The following is a 15,564-nucleotide window of genomic DNA, read 5'->3' as shown; positions in this document are numbered from 1 at the left end:
CCTTACTTTGGTAATTGTGAGGATTCTCACCAACCTGCCTGTTTTCTGCTCACATGTTCCAGAAGGAATCGCTTTCACAGTTTACAGTTCCTCCTTGCATTCAACACAAGAATTCTGTTGAGTAAGGATGCCCAAACAAAAGCAGGGGGTAGACCCCTGTGTGGTATCAGGATTTTCAGTCAGGCAGTGCATCGGGCAACCAACAGGACGTGTCCAAAGGCAGTTGTGGAAAAATAATAGTTATTTCATATGTGCACTAGGTTCAACAGTAGGTTATTAGTAAGCCTCTGTATGCATATGTTTTTCCTCCCAGAACATTTCTATCATAGTGAAATAGGAATTTTTAGGAGTAAAAATGGTAGGTTTGGGGAATTTTTAAAATTAAGGGGGTCTGTGGGAAAAAACACAGGGCTACACAGTTGCAAAAGGGTACATTTCCATAAGACAGGGAGCAGGGAGCCAGCAGCAGTTACATTTCCATAAGACAAGGGAGTTGGGAGAGGCAGCAGTTACATTTCCATAAGACAAGGGAACTGGGAGTAGCAAAAGGTCTATATTTACAAAATAAAGAAGGGGGCACCTCACATGTCCCATATGAGGTTTGATCTTTGAGTTCAGGAGTTGCTATAGTGACCAAATCAAAGGGGGATGGTGGCCAATCAAAGGAGATATTGAGGCACAAAAAAACTGCAGGCTTTATAAACTGTGGAAGAAGGGACTGGGTGGGACTCTTTCCCCTTCCCCACGTGGGAGTCTGTACTTATTCTTCAATAAATTTCCACCTTTGCTATATCACCTTTCGTCATGGTTTCATTCTTTGACTCCACCGGACAAGAGCCCAGGAGACCATCCTGCCCAGGGAAACACTGCGTGGTTCCAGTCCAAAAATCCCATATCGATGGGTAATAAAAAATAATCATTTTTAGAGAATCCATCCTCCTTAGTGTGAATGAAGTAATACTTCTTTTTCAGTTTAGTATTCTTTTTCTTTAGCATATACGTATCATAGTTGACCCTTGAACAATAGCGGTTCAGGGCATCCACCATCCACGTGGTCGAAATCTGAGTACAACTTAAGTGGGCCCTCTGCATATGTGGATTCCCAACCACAGATCAAACTGACCATATATCATATAATCTTCCCAAACTCCTGGTAGTAGATTTCAGGGCTTTTATGTAGATGGAGAAACTGAGCGGTTAATTAGCTCGCTCAAGATTACACCCCTAAAATGGAAACACTGAAATCTCACTGCAGGCTGTCTGATTGGAAAACGTGTGCTCTGTCCGCCCTCCTGCTAACCACAGCGGCTAGGGCAGGGTAGGTGCTCAGGGTTAGCCCCAGGGCTCTTCAAATTCTATCACAGTCAAGTGAGCAGATGAACAGCAACCATTTGTCTGTGACATGAAAGAGTAAAACCAAGAACAATATCTAGAATCTATTCACGGTGCCGACAGAGAAATCACTGCTTACCTTTGTATCAGAATATTCATGTCCTCCCCACAATATTATTCTTGTCACCCCTCCCCCCCAATGTGGTGCCCTTGCCAATTGTATGTACTAAGTTCTCCCAGAAAAGAGAAGTGTCACAAGTAGTTTCTGCAAATTTAGTCACTGACAATTCAGTAAGGCCCAACCCATCTACCTTGGTAAAGGGCACATCGATAATGTTACTTTTGTTTCTAAAACAATGGACTACAGAGCAGACTTGGGAAAAAGGTAATTCTGCTTTGGATTCTTACATTTATTTGATAAATACGACTGATGATGTTTCAGGCAATATTCTGGACACTGAGGATATAAAAATGAAATAAATTCCAGTTCCTGTCCTGGAGGGAGTGCTTTAGTGTGATGGTTGAGACAGGCTGATACACAAGTAATTACAGTAGCATAAATTAAGTTTTATATTAGCTCTCACAAGACTGTTAGAGAACATGCCCGATGCTGCATGGGAGAGCCTTGGAGGGCTTCCTTGAAGAGGTGAAAGTTCAGGTAGGTCTTTGGGAATTAGTATAAATTCCTAAGATGGGCTGGATAGCACAGAGTTCTATGTCCAGTAGGAAGAATAAGGGCAGAGCTCATATGTAGGAAAAAGCACGATCCATAACAGTAACTTGTGGTGAAGCACAGGGGGGTGGGGAGATGGGAAAGCATCTGAATCTTTGTACATAAGCGGGATCCAAATGCAAAGAGTCTTTTACGCTATTTTAATGTATTAGAGCTAAACTACAAAAAAAGCTTTAGTACTAGGAAGCCAAAAATCTGCAACTTTGATAGATGTTTTTGGCTCTCACAGAAAAAGTATGTTGGAGGGGGAAGTCCAGATGGTAGGAAGGGGCACCAATCAGGAAAGGATGGAAACTCTTCAGTGAGACATGACGAGGGCCTCAATAAAGGCAAGGTCAGTCCTGGTCAAGCAGAGGGGACAGGTTGGAGAATTACTTGGAAATTAGGATGGATAAATCTTAGTTACCTGTTGAATCGTGGAAACAGAAGTGACTCTCAAGTTGGGTGACTAAGTAGATTATAATTTACCAAGACGAGAAGCTGAGTACATTGTGTTCATGAGTAGAGACCAAGAGCAAAGAAGCGGGAAGTAGGGAGAAAGGGAAGATAGAGGGGATGATTGACAGAGCAATCTGCATTATGTCCTTTCCCTGAAAGGTGTGGATATTCAGGAATCTAATGCAGAGGTGGAGTGTTCAAACACTAGAGTGAGAAGATGGCCTGGCCACAGTAAAGCTTCCCTGCATCATGGGAAGTCTCCAGGAACACCAGCGCTGTGTTCTATAGCTTGTCAACAAGTATTAAAGCACTTCGATAGAGTCATACTTAGGTAATTCTACAGTCTCTGGGGTGTGGTCTATTGATTTCTGAAGTGGGCCTCAGAAGTAATACTTAGCCCACAATTTACTTCAAAAGCATAACAGTACAACAAAACAATGGGAACCTTATAAATACGATTTTTATTAAAATGAGTTTCATCTTCTCTCATCTTTTGTCATGACAAACTATTATGACTGCATGGATTATTATTGTTTCCTACTATTATTATTAATAACATATGTCTGACACACTCTAAGCATTCAATAATTGTTTAATGAATAAAGATAAACTAGTCTTTTTCCCAAAAGGATTTGAAAATGTGACATGATTTGAGAGATCTGTTACTTGAGGAATGACATATTGAGAAGACTTTGGTAGGTCTGAGTGATGTCTTCAGCTAGCTGAAGAACTGGTGTTTGAAAGAAGGATTTGGTCTATTTTATGTTGCACCAGAAGGTAGAATTTCAACTGGTGATATGAAGGTATCTAGAGGCCGAACAGCCTCAACATCCTCCAGATCAGTGGTTCTCAACCTTCCTAATGCCTCGACCCTTTAATACAGTTCTTCATGTTGTGGTGACCCCCAATTTCATTGTTACTAGTTGAACATAATGAAAGCATAGTGATTAATCACAAAACAATATGTAATTATATATGCATTTTCCGATGGTCTTAGGCGACCCCTGTGAAAGGGTCGTTCGACCCCCAAAGGGGTCGCGACCCACAGGTTGAGAACCGCTGCTTTAGATGCAATATAACAGAAACTCTAGTTGGTTAGTAACTGACTCAAGCTCTATTTTGCATGTTTTTTTTTTTTTTAAAGGTATGGGCATTTTATTTTATTTATTTATTTATAATATATTTTATTGATTTTTTACAGAGAGGAAGGGAGAGAGATAGAGAGTCAGAAACATCGATGAGAGAGAAACATCAATCAGCTGCCTCTTGAACATCTCCCACTGGGGATATGCCCGCAACCCAGGTACATGCCCTTGACCGGAATCGAACCCGGGACCCTTCAGTCCGCAGGCCGACGCTCTATCCACTGAGCCAAACCGGTTTCGGCTTGCATGTTTTTAATTTGGAAAATTGCTGCTACTCTTTGACATTAAGTAGCTGAATCTGAAATTTCTCCTTGGTTACATGATTTAATTCAAGCATAGCAATTGTTCTGCAGGAACCCCTGCAACTGCTAAGTTTGTAAGCATCATTACCTAAAACTAACACTTGTCACTGGTACCGTTTTAGAATTCGCTTGACATTTGAAGAAATATATACTTTTAATAACAGAACTCTATTATTAAAGGAAAATACCATTTTCATAGACGTTATGAAGTAATTTTACTAAATTTACATTTTTGTGTGTACTTGTACTGTTTCTTACGTGTGACAAAATTTCAATACTATGCAGATAAAATGGGCTGCAAAAAACAAAAGCTGGCAAAACATCGTCATGTCTAGCCTTTTCAGCGATTCTCATGGCTTCTCTAACTCGATAATGAACACATTTCAAAGCATTTGAACTTGAATTCCGCATTTTATCCAAATATGTTGAAGTATGAAGTGCTGTGCTTTCCTTCCATAGTCACTGCAGTTGGTCATTGCGGGAAAATCTCATCATTTGGACAATTACCTGGACAGGTATGTGGATTCAGGCTGTAATCAATCATAACTGGGCAGTCTGGGTAGAGATAAAAGCCCCATCACACTTTGGTCTCATGGCTAAAGCCAGCGTGAGAGGTGTGTTCATAGAACTCCTCCCAGCATGTTCACATTCCTGCTGGGCGACTGTTTTCACTTTCATTCCTGACCAGCCAGGAGGGCGGTTTCTAGGGAAGGCTTAGTAGTGGTTTTTATAGAATATCCTACTGCCCCAATTCCCATCTCATTGCGGTTTCCAACTCTCCCAGTCAATGGCAGCAGGGCCTTCTGATCTCCACCAAGACACAACTTTGCAATGTCATCAGCAGCTTTCCTCAGGTGCTTAGAAAGGCTCAGATTCTGCGTCACCCCTCCATTCAAGGATCTTTCATCTTGAGAGAAATAAGGATAATACCCTAATTCATTTGGATAAAATATGGCAATTGTTGATCCACTGGGAGTCTAGTCTCTAAAGGATTTGCTATAATGTTAAATAATTGAAGATCCACATTGAAGAAATGTTGGCACTGCATTGTTGGGGTGGCCCAGAAAATGTTGAAAGGCCTGGTCTTGATCACTGGTGGTTTGCTGGCTTGAGGGCTGAATGAGTGAACGGGATCAAGAGCAGCAGCACGCCTAGCCATGCCACACACCATTACAGCAGTCTCCTTAAAAATAAGGGGAAAAAAAAAATTAGACATGGTGGAGTTAAATGTCCCATTAGTTTTATTCTTTTTATTTTTGTTGTTATTAATCCTCACCCAAGGATATTTTTTCCCATAGATTTTTAGAGAAAATGGAAGGGAGGGAAAGAGGTGGAGAGAGAGAGAGAGAGAGAGGGAGGGAGGGAGGGAGAGAGAGAGAGAGAGAGAGAGAGAGAAACATCAATGGGAGAGAGACACATTGATTGGTCAACGTTATGTGCCCTTGACCAGGAATCAAACTTGTGACCTTTCATTGTGCGGGCTGACACACTAGATGCTCTAACCATTTAGCAACACCAGCCAATTTTATAGTACACAATGAATAGCAAATACAGTAAACTCATGGCGGTGTTTAAGCTGTCCTTTATGTGGTAGACCTAATTTTTAAAAACACCTGTGGTATATGGATATCTAGGCCTAATTTATAGTCATAGCTGAACAAGGGAAGAAAATTAAGATTTTCTTAAAAACTGGAAATGTGAAAGAAAAATTCAGTAAATAAAAACCAAATTGTCCAGCTGGTGTTGCTCAGTGGTTGAGCCTCAACCTATGAACCAAAAATTCACTGTTCAATTCCCAGTCAGGGCACATGCCCAGGCTGCAGACCCAGTCCCCAATGTAGGGTGTGCATGAGGCAGCCGATCAATAATTCTCTCATCATTAATGTTTCTATCTCTCTCTCTCCCTCTCCCTTCCTCTCTGAAATCAATAAAAAAATATTTTTTAAAAAAATTAAATGTTTTAATACAAATCCTCAACTATGTAAATTCTACCGGCTAGCTGTTTGGGTTCTTATTTTTGTAATTCCATCTACATGCACCTAAATCTTTGCTTGTAAGGGGAGCTAAAAAAGGTGGGGGTGGCATGAATGGATTGCCATAGCTCATTATTAATTACTGAAAAGGTGGCTCCGGGAACATGTTCTGCTGAAAATTAGCACAGATTGGCATTTTCACATGTGTTAAAATAGAACAAAAAAATTGCAAACAGCACGAACAGTCAGTGATACTTTGCTTGCTATTTGAAATGCACTGGCCTCAAGGGTTTGTTTGTTCATCTGTCTTTAACAGACTGCACTTACCCCTGGAATTAGCATAGGCTGAAATGGAAGACAGACAGATATGATATTTACCCGCTGTTGATTAGGCCTTTGGGTGCTATCAGCTCTCCCCAAGTACTTAAAAAGCCTAAAAACGTATTCGTTCTTTAACTTTCATGGTTTTCCCATGAAAGTTTGTACTGTATTTTCATCTGTTTAAATTTCTAATGAAACTGAGCTCTTTAATTAAATCCCTTGTAAATAGCCAGTTGAGCCAAAAACTTCCAAAGAATCTTCCTACCATTCAAGAGCCATAATAATTGATACATTGCAGCCAATGAGATCTCGCCCTGAAAGCAGTGTGGTGTAAACTTATGTGTCAAAAGGTTCTATCACGTACATGTTGTTTAAAGTATTGGAGTCACTGATTTTTCTTTGCTGTAATAAACTTGGTGTCTTTTTAAGAGTTACACATTACTTTTTATGTTGTTCTTGCTGTCTTTATTCAATATATTAAATGTAGGGAAAGACTAACCAAAATCATATGTTAATTCTTGCAACATAGAACCCCAAGTTTGTACCGAATTGAGTAAGTCATAGGCTTTCTGTACACTGACTTTTGGAAAGAAAACAATTGTAAATGATAATTTACTCTTTTAAATTAATTGGATATTATTGAGACAATTGATTTCATGGGGAATTTGTACAATGTCATCGGATGAACTGCTCAGTCACCAGGGATGGCTCCACTCCCTTCACTCTTCTCCAATCACTAGACCTTCCTGTGATCCCCACCCCGCCCCACCCCCAAAGTAAGAGTAAACCTTTTTCTTACCTTTGTCTGGCATTTAGGGAACATGTAAGAGCACCCACTACTGGTAAACGGATATATATATAAAAGCCAAGTGACCAGAATGCCGTAACAACCAGAACAACTGGAACAACCAGAATGACCAGTTGCTATGACAAGCACTGCAGCGGCCAACCAGCCCGATCGGGACCCCAATTGCCCCCCCCCCAAGTTCGCACAGCCCCTCTCCACAGCCAGCCCGGCCCCCGATTGGCCCTCAACACCCAGATCAAGGGCAGAGCTGGCTGGCCAACCATCCGTGGCCCCTACCCCCAGCCAGCCCCACCCCCAATCAGCTTCCCCACATCCCCTCCCCGCTGCCGGCCCAGCCCAGGCAGGCCAGCCGGACCCCACCAGTGCACGAATTCATGCACCAGGCCTCTAGTATATGTATAATAAGCTGTGACACCCTTGAAAAAACCTTTTGTTAAATGTCATAGTACATTAAACTTTTTAGAGACGAAGATGCTAAAAATCTAAAATATTGTGTTTTACTACTAAGCAAAATACAGGCAGACTCATAGATAGAGAGTAGGCAGACAGTTCTGTTGGGGGTGGTGTTGGTAGGGATGGAGGGATTGAGCAAAAAAGAAAAAAGAGAGGACTCATGGACATGGACAACAGTGTGGTGATGGTGCAGGGGGGGCAGTTGGAGATGGAAGAGGACAAAGACGGAATAAATGGTGATGGAAAAAATATATGTATTGTGTTTTAATAAAATCAAGTTATGTTTCCTTTTCTGGATTTTAATCTTGTTTTTTATGTATATACAAGTTACATAATATATTACTGTCTCTAAGCTATCGAAAACTTATTACTCTGCATTATCTTGGTTTCTAGTATGTATTTTTATAATAAAATTCTGCAGTAACAAAATTATGCATTATGAATAGTATGAATTTTTAATATAATTAATTTTCCCCATGATGTTTACTGAAATTTTATTCTGTTTTCTAGCCATTTTATTATCCTATCTAATAAAAGACAAAAAGGGTAATTAAACATACCTCCACTACGCTTCTCATTGGCTAATCAGGGCGATATGCAAATTAAATGCCAACAAAGATGGCAGCGGGCAGCCATGCAGCTGAATCAAACATGAAGCTTGTTTGCACCAGTGATGGAGGAAGCCAATCCTAGCCTTCCGAGGCCCGGCTCTGAGCTCAGGCTGGTCACACCCCCTTCAGGGTGGGGGTCCCCACTGGGGTGCCTGGCCAGCCTGGGTGAGGGGCTGAGGGCCGTTTTCAGGCTGGTGGGCAACTGAAGCTCCCAGCCTCTCCTTTTCTGATTTTTTTATTCTGGGATTTATTGACCTTCTATAATTGAAACATTGTTGCCATCACTGGTGCTCCCAGCTCTGAGGCCGAGGCTGGCTGAAAGCAGGTATCCCCAGATACCTGCTTCTATAATTTGTTTAGCTTCTATAATTGAAACATTGTTGCTTCCAGAGCCCCTGCTGGCCTTTTGCTAATAAGTACTAAGTGAATTGGAAGCCTACACTCAGGCTTGGCCTCGTATGCGTAAACTTTCTGAAATTACCAAGACAGTTAGTTCTTTGATAATGATATTTTCAGGTTATAAACAACCCTCTCATCATTACCAAAAGCCGCTTTCATTTACCTGGGTTTCATGTGAGCAGCCATCCATCAGAAATGGTCATGTGAAAAGACACACACCCTCTATTTGTCTCTGTTTTCTGAGAAGGATTTCATTTCTCAGGTCTCCATTCCCAAGCTCTCAAAAAGCTTCTATTTGGAAACTTGATTATATCGATGACAATAATAATTTTTATTTCATTATTTTATTTTTTGCAAACATTAAAAATAATTTTTATTTTTACTATAAGCATATATTCTATTGCTTTTTAAAACGTTAGTGATGTAACAAGTGGATAAGAGCAAATGACTTAAGTGAAAAAGCTAAATATAAAATTGTTTACTGTAATTACAACTACAAAGCACAAAATCATACACAAAATCTGGGTCATAACCCTCCAAAATGGAGGAGTTAAGCTAGAATGCTGACATACTGTTCACCTCCACTGGCCTAGCTCCCAGCACTGTAAGTATGCAATAGCTATTTGGTGACAATAATCATTTTTAAAAGTGCCCGCAGTTACACATTTCTTAAGAAACAAATTCTTAACATTTTCTTTTCATTCTCACCCAGCAGATGGTGCTACTTCCTTAAAATTTCTAAAGACATCACTTCTGAAGGAGCTTCTTATAGTATAGGTTTGAAGTACCTGTATTCACATTCAAATTTGTAAACTTCTGTTATTCCAGACACTGTAGGGCAATAAGGAATTTTATAAACTTGGTAGGATTCACCTAAGCAGTTCTTCAGTGGTAGAAAGCTGTCACCCCTTCTAGCTGTGACAATCAGGCCCTCTCTAGGGCAAAACATACTCCAAAGAGCCAGAACAAATACTTCAAAGAGCTAAACCAAATACTCCAAAACTTGATATTGAAACCATAAAAGACCCCGAATATCTGCAGTAATCTTGAGAAAGAAGAATGAGGTAGGAGGGATCATAATACTGGATATCAAAACCATACTACAAAGCCATTATAACCAAAACAGCCTGGCACTGGCACAAGAATAGGCATATAGGCCAATGGATCAGAATAGACACCCCAGAAATTGACCCACACCATTATGGTCAATTAATATTTGACAAAGGAGGCAAGAACATACAATGGAGTAAAGACAGTCTCTTCAACAAATGGTGCTGGGAAAACTAGACAGACACATGCAAAAAGATGAAACTAGATCACCAACTTACACCATACACAGAAAAAACTCAAGGTGGATAAAATACTTAAATGTAAGGCATGCAACCATAAAAACCTTAGAGGAGAACATAAGCAGTAAAATCTGAGACATCTCACATAACAATATGTTTACAGATACATCTTCTAGGGCAAAGGAAACTAAAGAGAAAATAAACAAATGGGACTACATCAACATAAAAGTTTCTGCACAGCAAGAGAAACCACCATCAAAAGGGAACCCACTGAATGGAGAACATATTTGCCAATGATACATCTGATAAGGTGTTAATATCCAAGATATATAAAGTACTCATACAACTCAACAAAAAGAAGAGAAACAACCTGATTAAAAAATAGACAGAAGACCTGAATAGACATTTCTCCAAAGAGGACATACAGATGGCCAAGAGACAGATGAAAAAATGCTCAGTCACTAATCATCAGAGAAATGCAATTTAAAACCATATGAAATATCACCTCACACCTGTCAGAATGGCTATCATCAAAAAATTAACAAACAACAAGTGCTGGCGAGGGTGTGGAGAAAAGGGAACCCTTGTGCACTGTTGGTAGGAATGCAGATTGGTGCAGCCACTGTGGAAAGCAGTATGGAATTTCCTCAAAAAATAGAAAATGGAACTTTCATTTGACCCAGCAATCCCACTTCTGGGAATATATCCTAAAATTCCCAAAACACCAATCAGAAAAACCATATGCACCCCTATGTTCATAGCAGTGTTATTTACAATAGCTAAAATTTGGAAACAGCCCAAGTGCCCATCAGTAGACAAGTGACTAAAAAAGCTGTGAGACACTTACACTATGGAATACTATACAGCTGTAAAAAAGAGGGATGTCTTACCCTTTGGGACAGCATGGATGGACCTTGAATATATTACGCTAAATGAAATAAGCCAACAAAATAAGACCCAAAAAGGGAGGCATGGAACAGACTGACATACCTGGATATGGGGTTGAGGGGACAAGAAAAGATAAACCAAAGAACTTTATATATATACTGGAACAGTGATAGAGAACCTTTTGAGCTCAGCGTGTCAGCATTTTGAAAAAGGCTAAATTAACTCTGGTGCTGTGTCACCTGTAGAAATTTTTTGATCTTTGCAACCATAGTAAAACAAACATTTATATTTTTGATATTTATTTTATATATTTAAATGCCACTTAACAAAAAAAAATCAACCAAAAAAAATGAGTTCGTGTGTCACCTCTGACACACGTGTCATAGGTTAGCCATCACTGTACTAGAAGCCCGTTGCAGGAAGATTCCTGCAAGAATAGGGCTTCGCTCCCGTCTCTGCCATTCCTACCCCACCTTCTATGCCACTGCTACCCCGCCCTTCTCTGCTGTTCCTACCCCGCCCATCTCTGCTACCTCGACTCCGTAGCTGGGCTTCCTTCTACGGTGTCTTCAGTCTTCGCTCCCAGCCTGTATGTACAAATTAGCCGCCATCTTTGTTGGTGGTTAATTTGCATATCGTGCTGATTACCCAATGGGAGGCATAGTGAAGGTATGGTAAATTACCGTGTTTGTCTATTATTAGATAAGTGACCGTCCAATCGTTTGATCATTTGACCAGTAGCTATGATGCACACTGACCACCGGGTTGGTGTGGGGAGGGGCTGTGGGCAGTTGGCTGGCTGGTCCAGCCACTGATCGGAGTGTTGGGGGTGTATAGGGGCCTGGATCAGGCTGGTTGGCTGCCACAGTGCATGTGATAGCCACCGGTCATTCCAGTTGTTCTGGTCATTCTGTTGTTCTGGTCATTCTGCCATTCCGGTTGCTGGGCTATTAAATATATAGACTAGAGGCCCGGTGCACAAAAATTTGTGCACTCAGGGGCGTGTGGGGGGGGGGGTCCCTCATCCCGGCCTGTGCCCTCTCACAGTCTGGGACCCCTCGGGAGATAACAACCTGCTGGCTTAGGCCTGCTCCCGGGTGGCAGAGGGCAGGCCCAATCCCTAGGTGCAGCCCCTGGTCGGGCTCAGAGCAGGGCCAATTGGGGAGTTGGGTTGCAATCCCCTATCATGCACAGAGCAGGGTGGATCGGGAGGTTACGATGCCACCCTCAGTCACGCTCAGGGTAGGGCCGATTGGGGTGTTGGGGCACCGCCCCCTGTCACACTCAAGGCAGGGTCAATGGGGAGGTTGCGGCACCACCCCCTGTCACTCGCAGAGCAGGGCCCATCAGTGGGGTTGGGACTCCATACCCTGTCATGCACAGAGGAGGGCCGATCAGGGGGTTGAGGAGCTCCCCCGTCACTCACAGAGTAGGGCCAATCAGAGGGTTGCGGCGCCGCACCCTGTCACACTCAGGGCAGGGCCGATGGGCAGGTTATGGCTCTACCCCGTCACACACAGAGCAGAGCCCATGGGGCGGGGGGAGGGGGGGCACCACACCCTGTCACACACAGAGCAGGGCCCATCAGGGGGTTGGGGCGACGCAGCCTGTCACACACAGAGCCACAGGGTGATCAGGGGGTTGGAGAGTTCCCCCCTATCAGGCACAGAGCAGGGCTGATCAGGGGCTTCGGGCGCCTTCCCCTGTCAGGAACAGAGCAGGGCGGATAGGGAGGTTGTGGCCCCGCCCCCTGTCACACACAGAGCTGCAGGACGATCAGGGGGTTTGGGCGCTGCCCCCTGTCACGCTGATCCCGGTGCCGGGAGGCCTTGCGGCTCCGCTGATCCCAGTGCTGAGAGGCATATTACCCTTTTACTCTAAAGGATAGAGGCCTGGTGCATGGGTGCGGGCCGGCTGGTTTGCCCTGAAGGGTGTCCTGGATCAGGGTGGGGTCCCCACTGGGGTGCCTGGCCAGCCTGGGTGAGGGGCTGATGGCTGTTTGCAGCTGGTCACACACCCTTCAGGTTGGGGGTCCCCATTGGGGTGCCTGGCCAGTCCAGGTGAGGGGCTGAGGGCTGTTTTCAGGCTGGCGGATGACTGAAGCTCCCAACCACTCCTTTTTTTCTTTTTTTTTCTTTTTTTTTCTTTTTTTTATTCTGAGCCAGCTTTAGCTCTGAGTCTTGTCTCCAGATCCTAGGCCTCCGCTGCTGAAAGCAGGTATCTGGTTTGTTTGGGTTCTATAATTGAAACACTGTTTCAACTCCAGCTCTGAGATCCCGGCTGGCTGAAAGCAGGTTTCTGGGGTTTTGTTTAGCTTCTATATTTGTAACAATGTTTCAAACTTCGAGCTCAGAGGCCGGCAGCGGCAGGCAGGGAACATTGGAGTCCTCCATCACTGAAGCAAGCAAGCCTCCTGTTCGCTTCAGCTGCCTGGCTGCCGGCCGCCATCTTGGTTGGCAGTTAATTTGCATATCGCCCTGATTAGCCAATGGGAAGCATGTCGGAGTTATGGTTAATTACCATATTTGTCTATTATTAGATAGGAGATATATATATATCTATATCTAGATATAGATATATGTATATATATATATATATATCTATACCTAGATATATATATATAGATATATATAGATATAGTGTTTCTTCCACAAATCTCTATTGAATATCTGGTATATTTCTGGCAGTGAGCCAGGTCTACAGATACAGTGATGAAACCAACATAATTTCACACATTGCAAAGTTGTACATACCTAAATGTAAGATGAAAAGGAAAACTTAAATGACCTTGGACATGGCAATGACTTTTTAGATACAACATCAAAGACAGGATCCACATTAGAAAAAATTCACAAGCTGGGTTTTATTAAAATTAAAAACTGCTGCTCTGGCCCGGCCAGCATGACTCAGTGGTTGAGCATCAATCTATGTACCAGGAGGTCAAGTTTCAATTCCCAGTCAGGGCATGTGTCTGGGTTTCAGGCTCAATTCCCGGGGGGGGGGGGGGGGGGGGGAGTGTGCAGGAGGCAGCCCATCAATAATTCTCTCTCAGCATTGATGTTCCTATCTCTCTCTCTCCCTCTCTTAAATCCACAAAAATATATATATTTTTAAAAAAACTTCTGCTCTGTGAAAGACATTGTCAAGAAAACTAGAACACAAGCCACAGACTGGTAGAAAATACTTTCAGAAGACACATCTGATAAAGGATTGTTACCCAAAATCCATAAAGAACACTTAAAACTCATAATAAGAAAATTAAAAACATGATTAAAAATGGACAAGAGATCTGAACAGACACCTCCCTGGAAAAGATATACAGATGGAAAGTAAGCATATAAAAAGACTCTCCACATCACAAAAATGTCACCAGGAAAATGCCAATGAAAACAACACTGAGATACCAATGCACACAGAAGTTTAATTGACTCTCTAAAGAGGCCATTCAGAAATGAGATGTATGATCTAGGGATTTTCTTGATTGCAGATTTTAAGTTACAGAGGACATAATGGGCTGGTTTGCCAGGTCTGGGAGAGATGGGAATGTGGCTTTATGAGAGGGTATAGAGAGGAAAATACATGTGATAAAAATAACCTGGCAGTTTGGGTGTTATGCATTAAAGGCATGTTGGTCTGAGTTCTGATGGACTCTTTTTCTTTTATTTTATTTTTCAATTAAAGTTTACATTCAATGTTATTTCATTTTAGTTTAAGTGTACGGCATAGAGATTAGAATCCTATCTAATAAAAGAGAAACATGGTAATTAACCGTAACTTTGCTACCCTTCCCATTGGCTAATCAGGGTGATATGCAAATTAACTGCCAACCAAGATGGCGGCCGGCAGCCAGGCAGCTGAAGCGAACAGGAGGCTTGCTTGCTCCAGTGACAGAGGAAGCCAAGGTTCCCCGCCTGCCGCTGCCGGCCTCTGAGCTTGCACTCTAAGAAACATTGTTGCAAAAATAGAAGCTAAACAAAATCCAGAAACCTGCTTTCAGCTGACAGAGCTGGAGCGAGCAGGACTGAAACAATGTTGCAATTATAGAACCCAAACAAGCCCTAGATTCCTGCTTTCAGCAGCCGAGGCCTCAAGCTGGAGACAGCCTCAGAGCTAAAGCCAGCTCTACGCTCCAGTGACAGCCGTAGAAGGTAAATAAATTCCAGAATAAAAAAAGAAAAGAAAAAAGGAGAGGTTGGGAGCTTCAGTCGCCCGCCAGCCTGAAAACGGCCCTCAGCCACTCACCCAGACTGGCCAGGCACCCCAGTGGGGACCCCCACCCTGAAGGGGGTGTGACCAGCTCAAACAGCCATCATCCCCTCATCCAGACTGGCCAGGCCCCAAGCGGGACCCCCACCCTGATACAGGACACCCTTCAGGGAAAACCAGCCAGCCCCCATCTGTGAACCAGGCCTCTATCCTATATAGTAAAAGGGTTATATGCCTCCTAGCACCAGGATCAGCGGAGCCATGAGGTGTCCTGAACCCAGGGTCAGCGGAGCCGCGAGGCCTCCTGGCACCGGGATCATTGTATGTTCTTGCCTCCTTTGTCAAATATTAATTGACCATAATGGTGTGGGACAATTTCTGGGGTGTCTATTCTGATCCATTGGCCTATATGCCTGTTCTTGTGCCAGTGCCAGGCTGTTTTGGTTATAATGGCTTTGTAGTGTAGTTTTGATATCCAGTATTACGCTCCCTCTTACCTCATTCTTCTTTCTCAAGATTACTGCAGATATTCGGGGTCTTTTATGGTTTCAATATCAAGTTTTGGAGTATTTGGTCTAGCTCTTTGAAGTATTTCTTCTAGCTCTTTGGAGTATGTTTTGCCCTAGAGAGGGCCTGCCTGTCACAGCTGGAAGGGGTGACAGCTTT

The 15,564-nt window shown here is 42.8% G+C and overlaps 1 pseudogene across 1 annotated transcript; it reads right to left on the bottom strand.

The window, feature by feature from the left end:
- Positions 1 to 4,124: 4,124 nt before the first annotated feature.
- LOC308527318 (hyaluronidase-1-like) lies at positions 4,125 to 5,108 on the bottom strand (annotated as a pseudogene). Its single transcript has one exon. The product of its transcript is annotated as a hyaluronidase-1-like (transcript).
- Between the last annotated feature and the right edge of the window lie 10,456 nt (positions 5,109 to 15,564).

This window comes from Myotis nattereri, assembly GCF_964212035.1.
Source record: "Myotis nattereri genome assembly, chromosome: 11".
NCBI lineage: Eukaryota > Metazoa > Chordata > Mammalia > Chiroptera > Vespertilionidae > Myotis > Myotis nattereri.
Note: the sequence above shows the minus strand (reverse complement) of the source record. Positions and strands in the feature narration are given on the sequence as shown.